The following is a 22,316-nucleotide window of genomic DNA, read 5'->3' on the forward strand; positions in this document are numbered from 1 at the left end:
TTAGTGATAAAAAACCGGGCAAGTGCGAGTCGGACTCGCGCACGAAGGGTTCCGTACCATCATGCAAAAAAACAAAAACAAAAAAAAAAGCAAAAAAAACGGTCACCCATCCAAGTACTGACCACTCCCGACGTTGCTTAACTTTGGTCAAAAATCACGTTTGTTGTATGGGAGCCCCATTTAAATCTTTATTTTATTCTGTTTTTAGTATTTGTTGTTATAGCGGCAACAAAAATACATCATCTGTGAAAATTTCAACTGTCTAGCTATCACGGTTCGTGAGATACAGCCTGGTGACAGACGGACGGACGGACGGACGGACGGACAGCGAAGTCTTAGTAATAGGGTCCCGTTTTACCCTTTGGGTACGGAACCCTAAAAAAGACTGTGCAAGAGGGGGAGGAAAAACATCGAGAGGCATAGTATATTCAAAATTCATATTTAGAACACATTTCTTGTGGATCACTAGCGGGATAAACTGCAAGTAATGTCAAATATTAAGCAAACAATTTTTATCAACTGTTCCACCGGCTTGAGCAGAGCAGGGTTTGAGACAGTATTATGATAACAACCAAACTTTTCTAAGATCTTTCGCTTTATCTTTCACTCGATTACGACTCGATTCTGATAGCTCAAGTTTTATAACTTTTTTTGGATGAAGACGAAGGAATTGTAGATTTTTTTGCTAGTTTATTTGGTTTTAATATCAGTGCGTTGCGCTCGCAAAAATATGTAAACCTTACTTGTTTAATATTTAAGCGTGTATGTACTTATACCTACTACGTATCTAAGTAATAAGGTTAGTATATTTAATACATACCTATCTCGTTAAAAACATCCTTACATTTGTACTCAAATAGTTCCTACCTACACAAATATCCATTTAGAGTTAGACCAAGGGGCTGTCCATAAATTACGTAATCGATTTTTGACCCCCCCCCCATAAAATCATCCAAAAATCATGCTTCGAATGACCCTATTTCCTCCTACTTCATCTACCATCATCCGATGTCCCGACCCCCCTCCCTAATTTGAAATGACGTAATTGCAGTAAGTCTGCAACGATTTTGATAGCACACGCAGTCGTACAATCCATCTCGCTCATGCTTAATTGCTTACTCCCAGTGAGAGTGAGAGAACACGAACCTACGCGGCCTTTCTGGTTCTTTCAGACGGAGTTTTGTAAGCAATTATAATACGGAGCCTTATTGAGTGTGTACACGACGCGCGTCCCAGTCATCAAATGTAATTAGATAAGTAAATTCATTAAGAGATAATTTAGATTAAGATCCTAATTTGTGAATAATAAAATATTACCCTATTGTCTTTTCATTACGTAGCTCTGCTTAACGAGGGGGGCAAAGTGTGGGTCGCCGAGGACGACACACACTTTGCGCCTTTCCAATAAGTTTACTAAGATAGGCTAGGGCCTAATAAGAATAGATTAGGTAGGATAGCTTATAAGACTTGTAAGTTTAATAAAATGTATTTATAAAATAAATAAATAAGTGCCAGAGGGCCGAGGAAAGAGAGGTTCCCCAATTAGAAAGAGATAGGTAACCTGCGCGCATGCGCCAATCTCTCACGATCCGCGCATGCGCGCCCCACGGGGAGCGGGGGACGAGGCGCATAAAATAGGTGGTTATAAAAGCCGGTACATCGCCCCGCTCCGCGTCAGTCTAGAGCCAGCAGCCGACCAGGAAACAACTAAAGAAGAAAAAAGGAACCTCTCCAACCTCGACCCTCCTGCATCTGAATAAGCCAGCTGCGTGTTTCATTCCATCCTCTGCTACCTATGAGAATTCTACAGTCCACTCTCTCCCCACCCCTGCGCACCCCGCTGCGACACACGAAGATAGGGCCTAACACTCACATTGTTTGGTCCTCGTCGAAGCCGGATCTCTGAAGCAAGAAGACAGCAAGATGGCGAAAACAAGAAACAACCACAGCAAAGAAGATGAAGAATCGTCAGAAAAATCTCCGGGCTCCGGGGAAACAGGCACGACATCGGGCACCGGCGCTACAGGCACGACATCGGGCACCGGCGCCACCGACACTACGTCAGGCACCGGCACCACGTCGGGCACCGGCACTACGTCGGGCACCGGCACTACGTCGGGCACCGGCACTACGTCGGGCACCGGCACTACGTCGGGCACCGGCACTACGTCGGGCACCGGCGCTACGTTGGGCTCAGCGGAGACGCTGGACACAGTTGCATCGTCGGGTACGGGCGCCATCAGGAAGACGCGTCCCAGACCAGAAAATCAACCCGGGCCGAGCAACGCCGTCCACCCCGCCGACACATCGGGCATCAAAGCAACGCCTGCGGCCAGCCTAGCCAACACGATCGTCGAACGCAACCCCACCCAATTGATGCCACCACCGAGACAACCAGCGAAGCCCGCTCGGTCACACCGATCTAAGGCCTCCAGCAAGAGACTCCTCGCGGAGTTGGAGGCCAAGGAGAGGTTGGCCGAGCTAGAGGTGAAGCGTGTACAAGCAGAAGCCAAACTAGCAAGAATACGTCAAGAAAGAATAGAACTGGTGTCATCAAGAGAGGAGTCTGAAGAAGAGGAAGAGGACCTCGCGCCGCAGCGCATCGCCGACTGGTTCAATCGCCGACCACAACAAGCGACAGAGATAGAAGAGGCCGTCCATATAGAAGAAACGCAAGAGCCCGCCGCGCGCACTACTAGACGACGCGCGCGGCCGGATACATACGAAGACACTCGTGCGATGGACGTGTCGTCGCTAACCGCCGCCCTCACAGAAGCCATTCAAGCCAGCAAGTCCTACAAGAAGTACATACCCGACTTGCCGACCTTTAGTGGCCTGTGCACCGAGTGGCTACAATTTAAGGCCGCGTACAACGAGTCCGCGCCCAGTTTCTCTGCAAGTGAAAACGTCGCCCGTATAAGAAGAAGTCTGAAAGGTGTCGCCGCGGAGGCCGTCAGCGCCCTCCTAATCAGCCAGCCACATCCCGAGGACGTCATCCGAGCACTAGAAAGAAGATACGGAAGACCAGACGCTCTACTCATCAACGAACTGGAGAAGATTAAGGGACTGCCGCGCCTCACCGACAACCCGCGCGATCTGTGCATATTCGCCAGCCGGATCGCGAACACTGTGACGACTATCGAAATATTGAAGAAACCGCAATACCTCTACAACCCGGAGCTACTGCGGTCGATAGTCGACAAATTATCGCCAATAATTCGCAACAAATGGTACGACTACGCGGCTACGAGAGAAGAGACGCCCGAGCTCAAGAAAGTTGCCGACTTTTTGAACAATGAAGCCGACAAGTGCACACCTTACGCTCCGCCTGAGAATACGACGGAGAATAAAGAAGTAAGAAGCGCAAGAAAGAAGCCCGAGCGAACGTACGCCGCCGCGGTCGAGACAAATAAGAAGCCAAAAGAAGAGAAGCCAGCGTGCCCGCTATGTGAACACGCTACGCATCAACTGCCGTCGTGCCCGCAATTTATGAAGATCGACACGAACGAGCGCTGGGAGGTGGCCAAGAAAAACAATATCTGCTACCGGTGCCTCGTCAGCAAACATCGACGCTTCGCCTGCCGAGCGAAGCCTTGCGGCCAGCAAGGCTGCCCCATGAGACATCATCGCCTACTACACCACGAGAAGTCGTCACCCGCGGCCGCCGCTGCAGCCGCTGCCGAGCCACCCCCACCACACAAACCTGAAGAAGTCGTGGCCTCGGCAGTGAACCAGATCGCCTGCGCGACAGCACGAACAAGACGCGCCTACCTGAAGATAGTACCAGTCACACTACGCGGCCCGCGGGCGGAAGCAGACACATTCGCTCTACTCGACGAAGGCAGCACCGTGACAATTATCGACTCAGCGCTGGCGGACACACTCGGGCTCGACGGCCCCACCGAACCAATGTGGGTGCAGGGAGTAGGAGGAAAAGAGATGGAACACAATCAGAGCAGGAGGGTCGAGGTTTACATACGCAACAAGTACGGCGGGCAGGAGCAGCGCATATCAAACGCGCATACCGTCGGCAGTCTGGGCTTCACCACACAATCCATAGGTGTGAGCGAGATAGAAGGCTGCACACATCTCAGAGGACTCAAGCACAAGTTAACCTACCGCGGCGCAACCCCACAAATACTCATCGGTCAAGACAACTGGGAGCTAATCGTGTCGCGAGAAATAAGAAGAGGACGGCGCGATCAACTCGTCGCTTCAAGAACCCTACTAGGATGGGTACTCCACGGCTGTCGCACCACTAGAGCGGAGCCGATCGCGTACTGCTGTGCGCACCTCACGCGGGCCAAGTCAACTGAAGACATAGAAGAAACAATGAAGAAATATTTCGCCCTCGAGTCCCTAGCGATCGAGCCGAGGCGACCGAGCAGCGATCCCGAGCAACAAGCGCTCCGCATATTAGAAGAGAAGAGCCGCCGCTTACCCGACGGCAGGTTCGAAACGGGGCTACTGTGGCGCAATCAAGAAGAAACAATACCTAACAACCGCAACGACGCACTGAAGCGGCTACACACGCTCGAGAGGAAGCTGGATCGAGACGCCAACCTGAAACAACAATACAACGAGCGCGTCAACAACCTACTTACCTCAAGCTACGCCGAGCGCGCGACCACGCCACCTAGCGGAAGGACGTGGTACCTACCTCACTTCGCCGTCTGCAACCCAGAGAAGCCGAAGATAAGACTGGTCCATGATGCTGCGGCCACCTCACACGGCCGCAGCCTCAACGACATGCTACATACGGGCCCAGACTTTCTGCAATCGCTGCCCGGCGTCATTATGAAGTTTCGTCAACACGGCATCGCAGTCTCAGCTGATCTGAAAGAGATGTTTATGCAGATCAAAATACGCGAAGAGGACCGGGACGCGCTCCGCTTCCTGTGGAGGGGCGACCGCCGCGAGGGGGAGCCAGAAGAATACCGCATGACTTCAGTTATATTCGGCGCGTCGTCATCGCCGTGCACCGCTCTATACATCAAAAATAGAAACGCACGAGAACACGCAACACAGTATCCGGAGGCTGCGCGAGCGATAGAGCGCAACCACTACATGGACGACTATCTCCAGAGCTTCAACACAATAGAAGAGGCGAGACAAGTAGCAAGAGACGTCGATCATGTGCACAAACAAGCCAAGTTTCAACTGCGTGGGTGGGCTACAAACGAATATGAAGCAATAAGAGACGTCGTCGGCAGCGAAGAGCGAGAGGGAAACACAGTCCCTATCGGCGGGAGCGAGATAGAAAAAACACTCGGCCTGCTGTGGGACACGAACGAAGATAGCATCCGGTTTCGCCTCAACACAAGAAGAGCTCAGCCCGAAGTGATCAATGATCTCCGGCCGCCGACGAAGAGAGAAGCCCTAAGCATCATCATGTCAATATTCGACCCGCTCGGCCTAATTTCACCTATCACGACGCCGGCCAAACGAATAATGCAAGACACGTGGCAACACAACACAAGCTGGGACGAAGCTATACCAGAAGAGCTGCGCGAGCGCTGGAGCGAGTGGCTACAACAACTGCGAGATCTAGGTACCCTAAAAATACCTAGATGCTACGACGCGACGCCTGCCACCGTACGCGACCTGCACACCTTCGTCGACGCTAGTGAAGAAGCATATGCGGCCGCCGTATACTGGAGGATGACGAGGGCCGACGGGTCAGTGAAAATAGCCCTAGCCGCCGCCAAGAGCCGCGTCACACCGAGGAAGCCTATCTCCATACCTAGACTGGAGCTACAAGCGGCCGTCCTAGGCGTACGGCTAGCAAGAACAGTGATAGAAGAGCACGACTTCGAGATCGCTTCAAAAACATACTGGAGCGACTCTCGCACGGCGCTAGCATGGATACGCGCCGAGCCTCGCACATTCAAGACGTTCGTGGCCCACAGACTCGCCGAGATAGAAGATCACACTAAGAAAAACGAGTGGAGATGGGTACCGACAGCACATAACGTAGCCGACGACGCGACCCGCGCCACCCCAGCTGACTTCGATACGAGCCACAGATGGTTCGTAGGCCCGTCGTTCCTGTACAATGAAGAATCGACTTGGCCCCGTGAGAATAAAGTCGAAGTTCCCGTGACCGGTGAAGAAAAGGAGACGTGCGCCGCGACAGCTGCCGTGCCCCTAGATAAGCACGCAGCTATACCTAAGTTCGAGCGCTTCTCCAAGTGGACGCGACTACTACGAGCGACCGCGCGCGTGCTACAGTTCATCGACCTCGTGCGCCCTCGACCCCGTGAACCCGCCCGGCCCGCGACACAACTTGTCGCGGCGGCCAGGCGCAAACGAACGCGCGCAAACGAGTCACAAGACGGAGCCTGGAATAAGCGCGCCACTCACACACGCGTGCCAGCCAAGATCGCCGCCACACCGCCGCCAGAGGAGAAGAAGTACTTAGTGTTAGAAGCCAAATACCTAAGTGCCGCCGAGAAGCTGTTAATACGCGCCTCACAGGAAGATAGCTACGAGAAAGAGAGAGGGCGCATAGCGAGCGGCCGCGCGCCAGACAAGGACGACCGACTAGCCAAGCTGAGCGTATATATGGACGAAGACAACATTATACGTCTACGGGGCAGAATAGCGGCCGGCGACTTACAAGAAGAGACAGTGCGACCTATAGTGCTACACGGGAAACACCACTATACGAAGTTATATGTTTCACACGTCCACGAACAGTTACATCACGGCGGCACCGAAATAGTGGTCAACGATCTACGACAGCGCGTGCACATAGTGAAGATAAGGCCGACAGTGAAACAAGTGATCGCCCAGTGTCCACGGTGTCGACTGCGTCGTGCGAAGCCCGCGGCGCCATCTACGGGTGACCTGCCAGCGGCGCGCCTAGCACACCACGTTAGGCCCTTCACCTACACAGGCCTAGACTACTACGGGCCGCAAGAAGTCACAGTGGGCCGCCATAGAGAGAAGAGGTACGTCGCGCTGTTCACCTGTATGACGTCGAGGGCCGTACACCTGGAGATGGTCGTCTCGCTTAGCACCGACTCCGCCATCAACGCACTGCGCCGCTTTATTGCTCGGCGCGGGTGCCCTACAGAGCTGTGGAGCGACAACGGCACCGCCTTCAGAGGTGCCCACCGAGAGCTGGCGGAAGCGATGAGAGACGCCGCCCACGCACGCCGCATCAACTGGCGCTTTCTCCCCCCCGCCGCCCCATTCATGGCGGGCGTGTGGGAACGTATGGTGCGCACCGTCAAGGAAGCAATGAAGGCTACGCTGCACGAGAAGTACCCGAGCGACGAGACCCTACAGACCCTACTGGCGGAGGCGGAAGCGACCGTCAACTCAAGACCGCTGACCTACGTGGCCGTGAACCCAGAGGACCCGCCGGCCCTGACCCCGAACATGATCCTGTTAGGGCCGGACTGCTACTCACCTGCACCCGGCACCTTCGAGGAGAGCGACACCAACGCGCGACAACACTGGAAGCGCGCCCAGCAGCTCGCCGACACCTTCTGGCAGCGCTGGGTCCGCGAGTACGCGCCGCTACTCCAACACCGGCGGGAGCCCTACGACGAAGGAGTCGCCCCGGCCGTCGGAGACGTCGTGATCATCTGCGACTCCAACCTCCCCCGCAACACATGGCCGCGTGGGATAGTGACGCAGACGTACCCAGGCAAGGATGGCGTGGTTCGAGTCGTGGACGTCTCTACGAGCAAGGGACACGTGCTGAGGAGGCCGACCAAGAAGATCGTCGTGCTACCAGTAGGTTCGCGAAGCGACGGCGGGAGAAATGTACACGACGCGCGTCCCAGTCATCAAATGTAATTAGATAAGTAAATTCATTAAGAGATAATTTAGATTAAGATCCTAATTTGTGAATAATAAAATATTACCCTATTGTCTTTTCATTACGTAGCTCTGCTTAACGAGGGGGGCAAAGTGTGGGTCGCCGAGGACGACACACACTTTGCGCCTTTCCAATAAGTTTACTAAGATAGGCTAGGGCCTAATAAGAATAGATTAGGTAGGATAGCTTATAAGACTTGTAAGTTTAATAAAATGTATTTATAAAATAAATAAATAAGTGCCAGAGGGCCGAGGAAAGAGAGGTTCCCCAATTAGAAAGAGATAGGTAACCTGCGCGCATGCGCCAATCTCTCACGATCCGCGCATGCGCGCCCCACGGGGAGCGGGGGACGAGGCGCATAAAATAGGTGGTTATAAAAGCCGGTACATCGCCCCGCTCCGCGTCAGTAGCGTCCACTCACAACAATGATCTGATAAGGCATGCCTCGGTGTACACCCCTGAGATTCCTCCCAGGAAACGTGTACGTAGGCCGAGGCATGTCTTGTTAGATCCTGACGACGAAATAACGCTGGCTCAAATCAAACAACAAGAAATAAATAAGGCCCTGGCCAGGCAGAGTACGGCTCCTCCCAGAAATGGCAAAAGAAAGCCAGCTACATACTACTCCACGCGCCCTCACTGGGAAAACAAACGTAGACCACCAGTCAATGCCTCACCGGGCCCTCTGCCCTAGGTTAGGGAACTATTTTTTATATAAATTAACTCATCCTCATAATAAATTTTATAAACCTCAAAACTAGAATTGTATAACGTCATTTTTGCTAAATGTACTGTAAACTACACTCCTCTATTCTCTTCTATCATCTTTTTTACTTCTTCTGTCTCTTTCTCGCTCCTTTCATACTTGGCAGTGTCGCGGCCCTTCAGGCCGCAACACTGATCCCACTCACACCGCAAGCTGTAACTGGCCCCAGGCGCGGCCAAACAGTATAAGTCATGATTAAAAAAAAAAAAAAAAAGCTCCGCGTCAGTCTAGAGCCAGCAGCCGACCAGGAAACAACTAAAGAAGAAAAAAGGAACCTCTCCAACCTCGACCCTCCTGCATCTGAATAAGCCAGCTGCGTGTTTCATTCCATCCTCTGCTACCTATGAGAATTCTACAGTCCACTCTCTCCCCACCCCTGCGCACCCCGCTGCGACACACGAAGATAGGGCCTAACACTCACAGAGTGTTTAATTATCCTATTTGGCTTCCAATCAAAACACCCTCAGTGCCCTCCAAAATAAGTAGGTACCTACCTAATTAAGAAGGTTGTAAACAAAATTGGAAAGTAATTCTTTAATCGGGCTCAGGTATAATTAGCAGCGGAAGTTGGTACCTATACATGGTGTGTCTGACCATGGGGCTTTAAATCCAGGGCTTGATTTTACTCTCCTCAAATCGGGGAATTTTTTTTGGCTTTTCCATAGAAAACGTCGACATCTGATCAGCCAAAATGTATGAAAAAGTAAAAAAAAAATTTCGGGATTTCGGGGTTGGTGCCATAGTAAAAGTAGCTCAGTTTAGCGAGTAGAATCGAGCCCTGGATTTAAAGCCCCATAGTCAGACACACACTGTATATGAAGGACGAATAATGTTTATTTTAAACGAATCTGATGATAGATACCGAATGACATAATCATCATCTCAGTAGAAAGACGTCCACTGCTGGTAAAAGGCCTCCGCCAATCTGCATAACGAACTGTCATTCGCTGCCCTCAACCAACGGTTTCCCGTGACTTTAACCAGATCGGTCCATCAAGTCTGGGGCCTTCCCACGCTGCGTCTTCCGAAGGTATTGTTACATAATCCTCAACATTGCCTACAACGCCTAATACATTGCCTGGCTTTGGGTACCTATGGTGGGCAATTTGAGGAAGATTAGGGTCCTACGATGCCACAGAATAAATAATAGTACTAGGTACAGAAGACTCACTCTCTAACAAAACGCGTCTGTTACGATCAGCACAGATATGGCCGCTAGGTGGCGACAGCGCCACGCGCGGCTTATGGCTTTCCCTAAAATTGGTGTGGAACGGATGTACTTTTAGCTACCTATAGCAAAGCGTAGATCGAACGTAGTGCTCTTTCGATGAAAGTGTAATCAAGTTAAAATTAATTAAACACAAAAAAAACATTTTCAACCAAAAGGTACCTCATTTTCGGTTATCTATAAGGTTGATTTTAAATTGAAGCTATACCGAAATAGCGCCTTATTGACAACCGACAAGTACCCTTTTGGTTAAAAATGGAGAATGATCGAATCATATTGTTAAGGCCTGTGCACACCGGCTGCGTGTGCGTGACGTGCACGTGCGCGTGCGGCGTTGTAGTATACAGATCTTTATGAGAGACGGCACACCGCTTGCGTGAAGTGCGTGTGCGGCTCCAACATCCTAGTAGCGCACGCACACGCGCACCTCACGCACACGCAAGCCGGTGTGTACAGGCTTTTAATAAAGATCCATTTTAATAAAGCTCCATTTTCCTTGTTTTTAGACATCTTAGAAATTGCAATCAAGAATGACAAGATAAACAACATGCGGCGATGTCTGTTGTGTTCTGTCACTGACAGATGGCCGCATCGCTGTTTTAATTAATTTTGCTTTCATTACTGGACTAGACACAATTATGCAAGGAAACTTCTAAGAGTAACTTAATTAAAGAAATGAGATTGAAGTTCTTACGTTCAGTTGTGGTGTCAACGGAGTTCATATCCAAGACACTTGCAACTAATATATGTACCTACCTTTATTATAAGTATGTAAGTGTAAGTTAATCATTATTTATTGCATAAATAAATCTAGAACTTTCTTAGTAAAAGCGAGAGTCTGACAAAATTCACGAGTTTGAGTCTATTGTGTTGTGAGTGATTAGATAAGGAAAAACATAATTCATATCTAATTAATTAATAAAAGTTTAGGAAAGGGAGATATTCTATTTTGGGACAAAAATCGAAAATAAATAGTAAGATAAGTAGCAAAGACAACATCAGTAGCTTTGCCGTACCTACCTTGTAACTGAAGCCGACCATCGGTTTCATAAGCAGGGTCAGTACTCACTATTCTAGGCCAGACTGGTCGTCAAAGACGTCAAAACCTCGAAAATTTCGTGGCACCTATAGGTACTACGCGCGAGGGCAATCTAGGGCTTCCGAACTGCGAATCCGGCAAAATACCTCTTTTGGCTCCTGAAAAGGAAGCATACCGCTAAGGCCATACCGCCCAAGGCTTGGCCAGAGTCAGTCAAAAAGCTTGAAACTGTGAAGGTGTAGGTAGGCCAGAGCGCGCGTTTCGATTTATTTTGTCCTTTGATCTTTGTACAAAGGTTTGTTTCATTATTATTACAGTCAAATATCTCGGCCACGCCGCATTAAGGATGACTCACGCCAGACCGGGCCGGGGCCGGGCCGGAGCTTCCGGCGTTTCGTTTTCTATGGAAAGTATCACGTGATCACCGATCAGCCGTCATAGAAAATGATATGTCGGACGCCTCGGCTCGGGCCCGGCCCGGTCTAGCGTGAGTCATCCTTTAAAATACAAGGCGTGTGGGCGATCAGGCAAGAGTTCACCGAGTTCATCAACAATGGGCCCGATTCGGATTTTGAAATAGATATCTCTTAGATATCTTTTAGACTTCACCAAGATACGATAACGATATGTTTAAGATCTAACCAGCCAAATTTGACATTTGCGCGATTCTGGAGATACTCTTGAACGTTTTCCACAGGATATGACTTAGAGATCCAATTCACATCTAATAGATATCTTACTCTATCTAACGTAAAAGTGACATTGGTTGCCCGAATTGCGCTGTAAAAGAGAACTAGTTGATATCGAAACTATAACGTATCTAGCATGGATCTAGTACGTGTCGTCTCTTGTGAATATCTTGAAGTTCGAATACTACAGAATGTCGAGATTGCTTACGCAAAGCCAACATGCAAAGTTACTTTTTGTCCCTTGGGCTTCAGAATATTGCTCCTACGCGACTTCCGAAAAAAACAATTCATAATTGGACAAGTTTCTTTTAGAATATTTCGGAAGCTTTTGATAATGCTTGTAAGATTTCTTGTCGGTAAAGTTTCATTCATTTTTTGTTTATATGAATGACGTCGGTCGTTGTTTATGACGTACGAGCCCCGATGCAATTTATTTCGTCTAGTTCCACGCAACAATTTTGTTTATTTTAATAAATTTTACACATGAACATAAAATGACCCAGTAATGGGAGCCATAATAGCAATGTTTAATGTAGTTTATTTTGATCGTATAATAAAATTGCATGAGAATTTTATTTCTGAAAAAAAGGAGTTTTCAAAAACGTTGTCCAAATCATATTGTCATCTCCTACAGCACTGCTGCATGCATGGGCTCGAAACAAAATTGTCAGTACATTGGCAGAGCCCTATTGCTTTCCCTATAGTTCGTTTTTTTTAGCATTAGAAAGAAGTTGCAAGAAGGTAAGCGATCTTGACATGTCTTTTAATTGAAAAACGCTTTTTAAAAATCAATAACTATTACTTACGAAAGCAGAAGAATATAAATGATCGTATTAGATTCATAAATGTTACATATTTGTCGTAACTTATATTTAAAATGTGTTTTTCAATTAAAAGACACATCAAGATTGTTTACCTTATTTCTAATGCTAAAAAAAACGAACTATAGTAATAGCCCTTTTCACATATGTTGTAATCCTACCCGTCAATAAAAAAATAAAAAAACATGATTTTTTTCCTTTCAGTACAAACGGTATTTCTAGTTTGGATTTAGTTATTGCAGAGTATTATAAAATTAAATGACAGTAGTATAAGCATTAAATATTAGTAATTTTTAAACAAAAACATTATTTTTGAACAAACGCGAGAACGTCAAAATATGGTCTCACTAGACGAAAACATATGCATCGGGGCTCGTAGTAGGTATTTGATTCTATTATAAATATGCAACAGAAGGAAGATTAAAGAATGTTTGAATGCTCAAAATTTTTAAAGTTGGTACCTATGTTTCTATTATTCGACCGCCTTAGAGCTTCTCGGTTTGAATTTCTATAGTACTGCAAACTTCTGCTTTTTGGACTTTGTGTAGAAAAATAACGCGACTTAATTTCAATGTTCCCGTTGTGTTACCGAACCGAGTGGTGGCTACTGGTGTTGTCAAAACTAATATTAACCCACAAACTTACATTCGGGGTTACTTTATCGACTAACTTACACTGCGGTATAATAAATACATAGTTGTACCTAAATGGAAATATTGTGTAAATAAAACGGCCATGAAAACGCTAGAATGGAAATTAAAAATTGACCTGCAGCGTCCTCTGAATAAAAACCAAACGAGAACGAATAACGTCAGGCAGCTTATAAAAGAAAAAAAATAGAAAGAACCACAATGGCAGAAGTTAGTCTGTAGCTACGTACGGCGCGAACTAGCCGCGTTCATTATTGGAAACAATAACTGCTCAGACTGCGGGAAAGGTGAGGACATGGAATCCATGGAGACGATATTACAACTGTTTTACTGTAAACAATACAGGCCATGACCAATTGACCATTGACCATGAAAGTCTGAAATCCATGGCAAACGTTTCTTGTTCCATTTGTATGGCTCTTTAGTTTACAAAATTTAAAAATATAGTTTCATAAATCTATAAACTGTATCAGTGTAGGTAGGGTGACTGCTATAGTTACCTATTACCCACTCCTTACAAATCTGAAAGAAACCAGCCAATTGAAACCTTATTATTAAGAGTGGCCATATATTGCTTTAACAAATACAAAAAATTCAATAAGTCACTATATACATTTTCTTCCCCACTTTGTAATACCAGATAATTTCCGGTAATTCCGGTGCGCCTAATGCCCACATGAGATCCATCCATCTTGTGATGGTTGATATCTCGTCAGACCAATTTGTTTCCGCGTCCTTTAGGTTCATTACCTCATAACTCATAACGCCTTTATTACTCATATATATTATTACCAGTGAATACCTACAGACCCTGTGGGCAGAGAAATTTATTTCAATATATATCTAGATAAGTATTCATACTGTAAAACTAATTTAATTTAAGTACATTGCATAGTCATGTTGGTGGGAAAGAAAATTACATTTAAGCAAATTAAAGTAACATATATGTACTCAATTAAATTATATTTAAAATATTCTCTTAAAAAATCTAAGATTGTATCTTTTAAATTTAATATTTTATTTTACTTACTTTGCTGGTAATGTATTTGTAAAAAAAACATAGTTTAAGCTCATATACATAGGTATTTTATTAAGTATTTAAGCCACCTAAAATATACTAGCCATGCGACTCCATAGCCGCCCAAAGCCCTCCTCAGTAAAAATGAACGGGCTTAAATCGGAATATCGATGAGCAACTTGTAAGAACGAACAAAGCTCGTCCAACTGATACCGGTACCTCGGCTTGATAAACACCCGCTTTTTGCTCGAGAACAATCCAAGTTATTATACTTATAACTAATATTGCTCCTTCCTTTGTTTTGTTGTGCTTCTTTGTAATAATTAGCTTCTTTGTTAGTAAACACAGGTAAAAGTTTTGTTTTCAGCTTAGTACTTACCTACTCGTACCATCATTCACTGACAGCGTCAAAACTGACATATATATATACAGGGTGATTCAGGAGACGTGAGCAGGACTAACACTGCGCATTTCGTAAATTATAAGCAACTATTTCGTATCAGTATCAGTGAGGTTAACGTAAATTTTCTAGTCTAGTTGAAAAAAAAAGTTATTAATTTATTTACGACATGCATGGTTACCCTAGAATTAGAATACTAAACTACCGATATTCTGTGTCAAATTGAATGTCATCATTGTCATCACGGTCTGGTTACTTTTGAAAACTCGTATCTCACTCAAGTTTGACAGTTTATTTTCTTCGTAATCAAAATGCTGTCATTACGGTTAAAGAGGTTTTAAGTTTATACATTAGGTCTTGTAGGGTGACCATGATTGTAGAGAATTAAATTTGCCTCCACCAAAAAGTTAAAAAATAGGAAAAAGTGTGGTTGTTTCACTTAAATACGACGGTGATCGATCAATTATCAGTTACTGAGTGTGCAGGATTAGTCCTGCTCACGTCTCATGAATCACCCTGTATATACTTTCTATACGTCTTGCCCGCACTATATGAGAGATGCATATAGTCGCACCAATAAAAGTCTGCAGCAATTTTGATAGCCCACGCAGCGTAAGTGTTATTTATACGTCATAATTTCATAGAAGTTTGACGTTTAAAATGACACTTGCATTGCGTGAGCTATCAAAATCGCTGCAGACTTTTTACGGTCTAACTTCTAGAGTCTGGGGGAACTGTAGAGTCTAGGGTAACGTAATTAGTGTCTAGACACTAAGTTACGTTCTCAATAGCGTTTATGTCACACATTAGCAACACATTGTTTCCAAAATTGCGAAATTACAAACAAGATATAATTTTAGATTCATCTCATATTTCTGCATGGAAATCGAAATCATCGAATGCCATAATGAAAGCTTCCCTTGTTATCTATGAAATTTCTTAGAACTATTCCAACTTTTTGGAAACATATGGCAATTTGCACATTCTGTAGGTATTGTTTCATAGTTTTAGGCACAAAGCAATGTTACGTAATCCTAATTGCATCTGTACGAAGATCATAAATAGGCCAATCATATTGCTTAAATTAGTTTTTTTCGAAGAATTATTTTCCAGGAAGCGGTGGTGGCCTGGTGGCCGAGTGGATCTGATGGCTCCTCTACACGATAGGCCAACGCCGGCCACTCCAAGGGACGCATTTTTGCGTTAGAGGGAGCAAGTGATATTGCTATCTCATTCTACCGCATGGCTGCGTCCCTTGCAATGGCCGGCGTTGGCCCATCGTATAGAGGAGCCATGACATCGTCCGATCGGGTTCGGAACTTATGTACGGAATATCATTTGATATTTACCACTATACTAGCCCCCAACCAAACTGACGACCAGGGTCGCAAAGCTTCTCATTCATGCTTACGGGGCCATGGCAAGAGTGAGAGAGATAGCGATATCACCTAGGTCGTCAGTTTGGTTGACGGATAGTATAGCTTTTCGGTAAAGGAAAAACATCGCGAGGAACCTGCATACATCTGCGAAGAAATTCAAAGGTGTATGTGAAGTCCCCAACCCGCATTGGGCCAGCATGGGGATTAACCCAAACCCTCTCATGCTTGAGAGGAGGCCTGTGCCCAGCAGTGGGACGTATATAGGTTTTTTTTTAAATTCCCAGCAAGCTAGAAATCGTTTTATACCTTATTGGGTCCTAAATGCGTGTAATCGGAGTTATAGTTGGAATGCTTTGAGTAGGTTTATTTAAAAACGAAATGCGTTGACATTTCAGTCTATTACCTCTAAATCCTTTCGTAGGTGTTTTAACTCGTCTTTATGACACCGTTTATAGAGAATGGCCCTCGAGGCGCCATAAAACTGCTAATAAAATATAAAGTGCATGTGAACTTTATCAGACTTTACCATTCTTGCAGATAAAATGCAACTTTTTCATCATAAAATGCAAATTTTTCGTTATTGATAGGAATATATTCCGAGTTAAGGATGACTCGTGTTGGAACGGGCCGGGTCCGGGCAGGAGCGTCCAGCACTTCGTTTGCTATAAAGCATCACGTGATCACCGTTCACCTGTCATAGAAAATGAAGTATCGGCCGCCCTGGCCCTGACCCGGGCAGTTCTAACGCGAGTCATCCTTTATAACTCATAACTCTATTAATACAGTATTGTTATCTGATCTACCCTCGTAAAAATACGAACTTATTTTTGGTTATATGGTCGCCATTACGACATAACTAAATATTTACTATCAGATTCAATAGAGAAATCACGTACTCCTATCAACATTATTAACCAATCAAAACATTATCTCAATATTAAGTTTGATTACCTTTTCTTTTTCCACATAATACCCGATTTTGCCGCCCACATACCAATCAGAACCTAACGACGTAATAATATTGAATGGCACACAAATATACTCGTATGTAGGAAATTTCCTAAATTCAGCCCATATTATGGTTTAGCTGGGAAAATAAGCTTTATATCTACGTAACAATGGTTATAATCCCGTTACATCATATGTGAGTGTTGTGACGTTCTCAAAGTAAGGTAGTTATAAAAGCTGCGGGGGTGCCATTTCTGTAAAGGCCCTTAGGAATATTTCTATTTCGCAGTTCTCTGATTGCACTTGTTACTCAATCAATCACGTCGAGACAGAGTCTTAACTACGTGATTGTCCTTACCACGTGGTTTTATAAATAGTAGATTGTTAACCAAGGGATCCAAGGGATTGTCATCTCAAAACTCAAAGTCGCTCAACGAGCTATGGAGAGGGCTATGCTCGGAGTTTCTCTCTGATCGAATCAGAAATGAGGAGATCCGTAGACGAACTAAAGTCACTGATATAGCCCACCGGATTAGCAAGCTGAAGTGGCAATGGGCAGGCCACATTGCACGCAGAGAAGATGGCCGATGGGGTCGAAAAGTGCTCGAGTCCACGGATTAGCAAGCGCAGCGTAGGACGTCCACCCACAAGATGGACAGACGACCTTGTTAAGGTCGCCGGAAGACGCTGGATGCGGGTCGCTTCCAACAGGCACGTATGGAGGTCCAAAGGGGAGGCCTATGTTCAGCAGTGGACGTCTTATGGCTGAGATGATGAGATGAGGAACCAAGGGATGAAAGACACCCATTTCTGCCGAGTTAGTTTGGCGCTCAAACGCAGTGAGAGTGCCAATAGTCCAAAGCCGAAATGCCTTTCGCCAAATCAAATTTCAAATGAGTTAAACACTCTACTTTTAATTTCGAATTCGAGGAAAGTAAAATGCATGTGTTTTTTTAAAAACACGACTAACAATAAGTATAAATTGTTATAGTAGTTTTTGAGGGTACTTTCAATTAACAATTTAGGCAAAAATATCGAATGGGGAGTCAGAATGGAAATTTATAACAAATTCATTTTACCCAAATTTCAACTGCTTACCTATTGAAAAAAATCGTACTTGGAATCTAAAATGCTCTAGTGCAGAAACGTAATATTATTTTCTGCACACCTTTTAGAATAACAATGACCCTCTTTCAGAGCATTAGAAATGAAAAATTAATTACAATTGTACAGTCAACATCGATAAAATAGCGGATGAAAAAACATGCCATAAGTATCTGCCACCCTGTAATACAACTAAATAGAGACTTTTTTTTTCTTTGGGAGTGTTTATTTTCTAAAATATTAACTTTACCAAAATACAATTGCAGTAATTTATTATTTATGAAAAGTCAAAGACACATTGTAATTCTAAGATCTGAGATATTTATACAGACTACAATACCTGCTCTTGACGTAGGCAATAAAGTAGCGGTATGTCGCGGTGGGACAGAGGGCCTGGCGAGAACCACGTTCGACGACGTGTTGCCTCCGTCACACTTACGTACGTATACCTACATATTTAGTTCTCATAGTCCGTGTAATGTAACATTACATAAATGTTCGTAACATCATAAAATAGGAGCAGGAATTTCTTAATATCTGCGAAAGAACAAATTGGAATGCTTCATAAAGGCAAGTATTTAATTGTGTACCGCACGTGTATCTAGTGGAGTCAATAATATCAGGGCTGTCGGAGTGAGAAAAGGTCACTTGATAAGAGCACATACATAGACGTAAAAATCTAAAATTTGAACTTCAAATTTTGAAGGCGTAACGAAAGCTTATAAATATAAATAATGTGTAAAATCTACATACAGACAGAAAGTTTCAAAAAAGTTGGAATGGTCTTAGAAATTTCAATAAAATTTCGTAGGGAACAAAGAAAACTTTCATTTTGGAAATCGAAAATTTCGATTCCAATACAAAATCCAAAGAGAAGTCTCCGAAAATTTTCCATGCGGAAGTTTCGAAATTTTGGAAACTTTCCAACGGCACATGACCATGAGTAACTATACATATTTACCTACCGTAGATATAGTGAGAACCCCAACTGGCACCATCCCGCCAGCTTTTATTGCTAAAGAGGTCTGCACGTTCTGAAGCACCATTAGGACGATTCTCCGGTTTCTTATATCCATATTTTCCCACGGCAGATCGTAGACTAGCTCCGCGAGTATGTCTCCCTAAAACATTATTCAAGTGAAGAAAGTTGAGTGTACCACCGCTCTGCGCTCTATGGGCCCGATTCGGATTTTGAAATAGACATCTATTAGACATCTTTTAGACATCACCAAGATACGATAACGAAATGTAACCTGTAAAATTTGACATTTGCGCGATTCTGGGGATACTTTGAACGATTTCCACAGGATATGACTCAGAGATCCAATTCACATCTAATAGATATCTTACTCTAACGTAAAAGTGACATTGGTTTCCCGAATTGCGCTGCAAAAGAGAACTAGTTGATATCTAAACTATAACGTATCTAGAATGGATCTAATAGTACGTGCCGTCTCTTGTGATTATCTTGAAGTTCGAATACGGCAGTATGGCTTATACATAATCAAATATTATAGGTACAACCCGTACAAGACACATATTAAAGAGTTTGTATTTACATATATGTCTGTATTAACTCTGTATTGTACTGCTTAATACACACACAATTACTTAAAAATGATACAGGGTATGCAAGTTCTAATAATAATTTATTTACATTATTACCTTTGAACGGACGAGTTCGAAAATGACTGACGTTTCGATTAACTGCTGGAATATAATTATTGTCATCAGACCATATGTCCCCAGAGCATTTGGATCCTGAAAGACAAAAACACATTTCACAAACTCTACTTAGTTTACTGAGAAACCTTTATATGTATAATAATCCTTCTAACGGCTGGATTCGGAAAATGAATTAGATTTCTACTAGACTTCAACAAGTTACGATATGGATAATTTAAAAATATTTGTAAGATAGATATGTCAAATTTGACGTTTCCGCGATTCTGGAGGTCCTCTTGAACGATTTCGACAAGTTATGACTTAGATATCCAAGTCACATCTAGTCGATATCTAATGTTGATAGATAGTTGATCTCTAAATCGTCTCTAGATCTTGTGATTATCTCGAAATCCGAATAGACCTGTAAGAAAGGCTACGCAAAAGCCAAAGATGCAGCAAATCAAAACTTCTGCAGTAAAAGGAACCTCTTTAAGGTAAACTCACCAGTGAGGCACATTTTAGGAGCAGAACACACTCGCTGAGCTGGTTAAAGACTAGGTAACAGAACAACGTGCTACTGAAGGCTTCCGTAGTGATTGACATGAACCTGAAATTGATTCAACACTTTTAATATCTTTGGTTTGGTCTTTGATGTGATTATTAAAGTTTGTCCAGAGATTTATGGCACATATTGTGAAATATATTACTTACTCTTTCATTGTTTGATGGTGCCTTATAATGTATTTTAGCCGGTCTTGCGTAGATTGCAATAGAGATTTCCGCTCATAATATAATGAGAAATATTTCAGATCATAGATGAGAATATTTAAATGACTCCAAATATGAAACACGATAGAAAATACCAAAACATCATACATACAAATACCAACGGCCGCGTTATAGGTAGTGTACCAGTTGTAAGTGGATACAATGAAGTAGTCACGGTACGTAGTACATATATTGATTCAACGGTAACTCTAAATCAACAGCGTGCTGAAATGTACCGTTTAGGGGTTTGTTCTTACTGAACATTCCTGCTGCATAATTGTTATAAACAGGTACTATGTTGTAAAGAATTATTACTAAAACCATCTGCCATTGGCTTACTAAATATACGACTGAGCAAATATTATTGACTTGATGGTACATCTGAAACAAGTATAAAGTTTAAAAGCTACGATTTTTTGTCTGAAGTTCCTACTTTTTTAGGAGCTTAAAAATATAAGTACTTAAAGAAGTGTCATTCAGACAGCTGGTCACTCAGAAAGGACCAGGTGCAGCAACTACACGTAGCCGAAATGAGGATGTTATGCTGGTCAGGTCGGAGGTGTAACCCTCATGGATAAAGTGGCCAATAAGTGTATACGTGGAAGCTTGTAAGTAACGCCGATATCTGATAAACTATCCGAAACGAGACTACACTGGTACGGACACGTTATGAGAAGGCCCGAAGACCATATGGCCCGTAAAGTGTTAGATATCGCCACTGGTCCAAGAGTTCCTGGAAGGCCCCGACTCACATGGCTATCTGTAGTAAATAGTGACTTCGAAGCTCTAGAATTAGACCCAATGACGACCCAGAACAGAAATGGCTGGCGAAAAGCGATTAGGAGAGCCGACCCCAATTGAACATGGGATAAGGCCGGAGAAAGAAGAAAGAAGAAGAGACTTAAAGAAGTGTCATATATAAAAACCGGATTACTACTAAAGTGGAATATGACGAAGTCTTGCTGTAAGTATACTAATTTGACGTAAAATGTGATAAACGTGATGGTTTTTTTACCTTGTTGGCAAAATCGGTCTTGTGCCTGTAGAAAATTAAATGAAATTCCAAAATAAACTTCTTCACAACTAAACAGTACTTCTTCTGAAAGGGTACGAATAATCTTTGCTGAAACGGAACAGCTATTTAATATAAAGGATTTAAATAAGAAAATCTATGAGTAAACATTTTTATTTCTTTTAGGTACTCACAAAGTAAACACCTTCTAACATTACGTTGAGATATTAGTCGCCCAAATCAGAACCCGCGTGCCTTTTCCAATACAATAACCCACTGGTCAAATCTATAGTAACAAAAATAATCAGTATGAAGAGGTATGCGTATGACAGTTTCGACGCGGCATTTGAGCCACCGAGTAATTTGTGGGGCCATCCCGCGATACTAATGATCCAAAAACGCAGTGTTTTCATGTAATTTTGAGTGAATACACCCGTTGTGTCACTGAATCAAGAGTGAACAGGCACCTTCTGGGTGAGCTCGCTCCATCGTAGGCCACGTCTACGCCTCGGCTAGTCTGTGGCCATGAGTAAGCCCATTCATAATTAAAAAAAAAAGACATATCACCAACAATATTTTACTCATTTCACAGGACATTGGACAGGGGCCAAATTCGACACGTACAATTGTCAGATTTCGCATCCACGTCAAATCAACAGTTGATTTTATTGCATACTGAGTGTTGATTCCATCAACGGTGGATAATATCATTTGGTACAACCAAAACTCAACTCTAAACTAAGGGTGGTTCGGTTTGGTTTGCTTGTCACCCTAACTGTGGATTGTTAATGTCAAATTTTGACATTGTACGTATTCGAGAACTTATGATTTTTCCCACATCAACGGGAGATCAACACGATACGTCAAACGTCGCTTGTCGAATAGGGGTCCAGGTATACCTATATTAAATTATGGAAATAAATAGAATTCCGTATCCGCGTCTTAAGAAGACTGTTTCAACATATATTCTTACGAACTGTTGTTTTAAATTTGGATAG

General features: G+C 44.0%; 1 pseudogene; it reads right to left on the minus strand.

Annotated features, from left to right (window-relative positions):
• Positions 1-18,359: 18,359 nt before the first annotated feature.
• LOC134670854 (odorant receptor 4-like) lies at positions 18,360-21,731 on the minus strand (annotated as a pseudogene).
• Positions 21,732-22,316: the final 585 nt, after the last annotated feature.

The sequence above is a fragment of the Cydia fagiglandana genome, chromosome 14, assembly GCF_963556715.1.
Source record: "Cydia fagiglandana chromosome 14, ilCydFagi1.1, whole genome shotgun sequence".
NCBI lineage: Eukaryota > Metazoa > Arthropoda > Insecta > Lepidoptera > Tortricidae > Cydia > Cydia fagiglandana.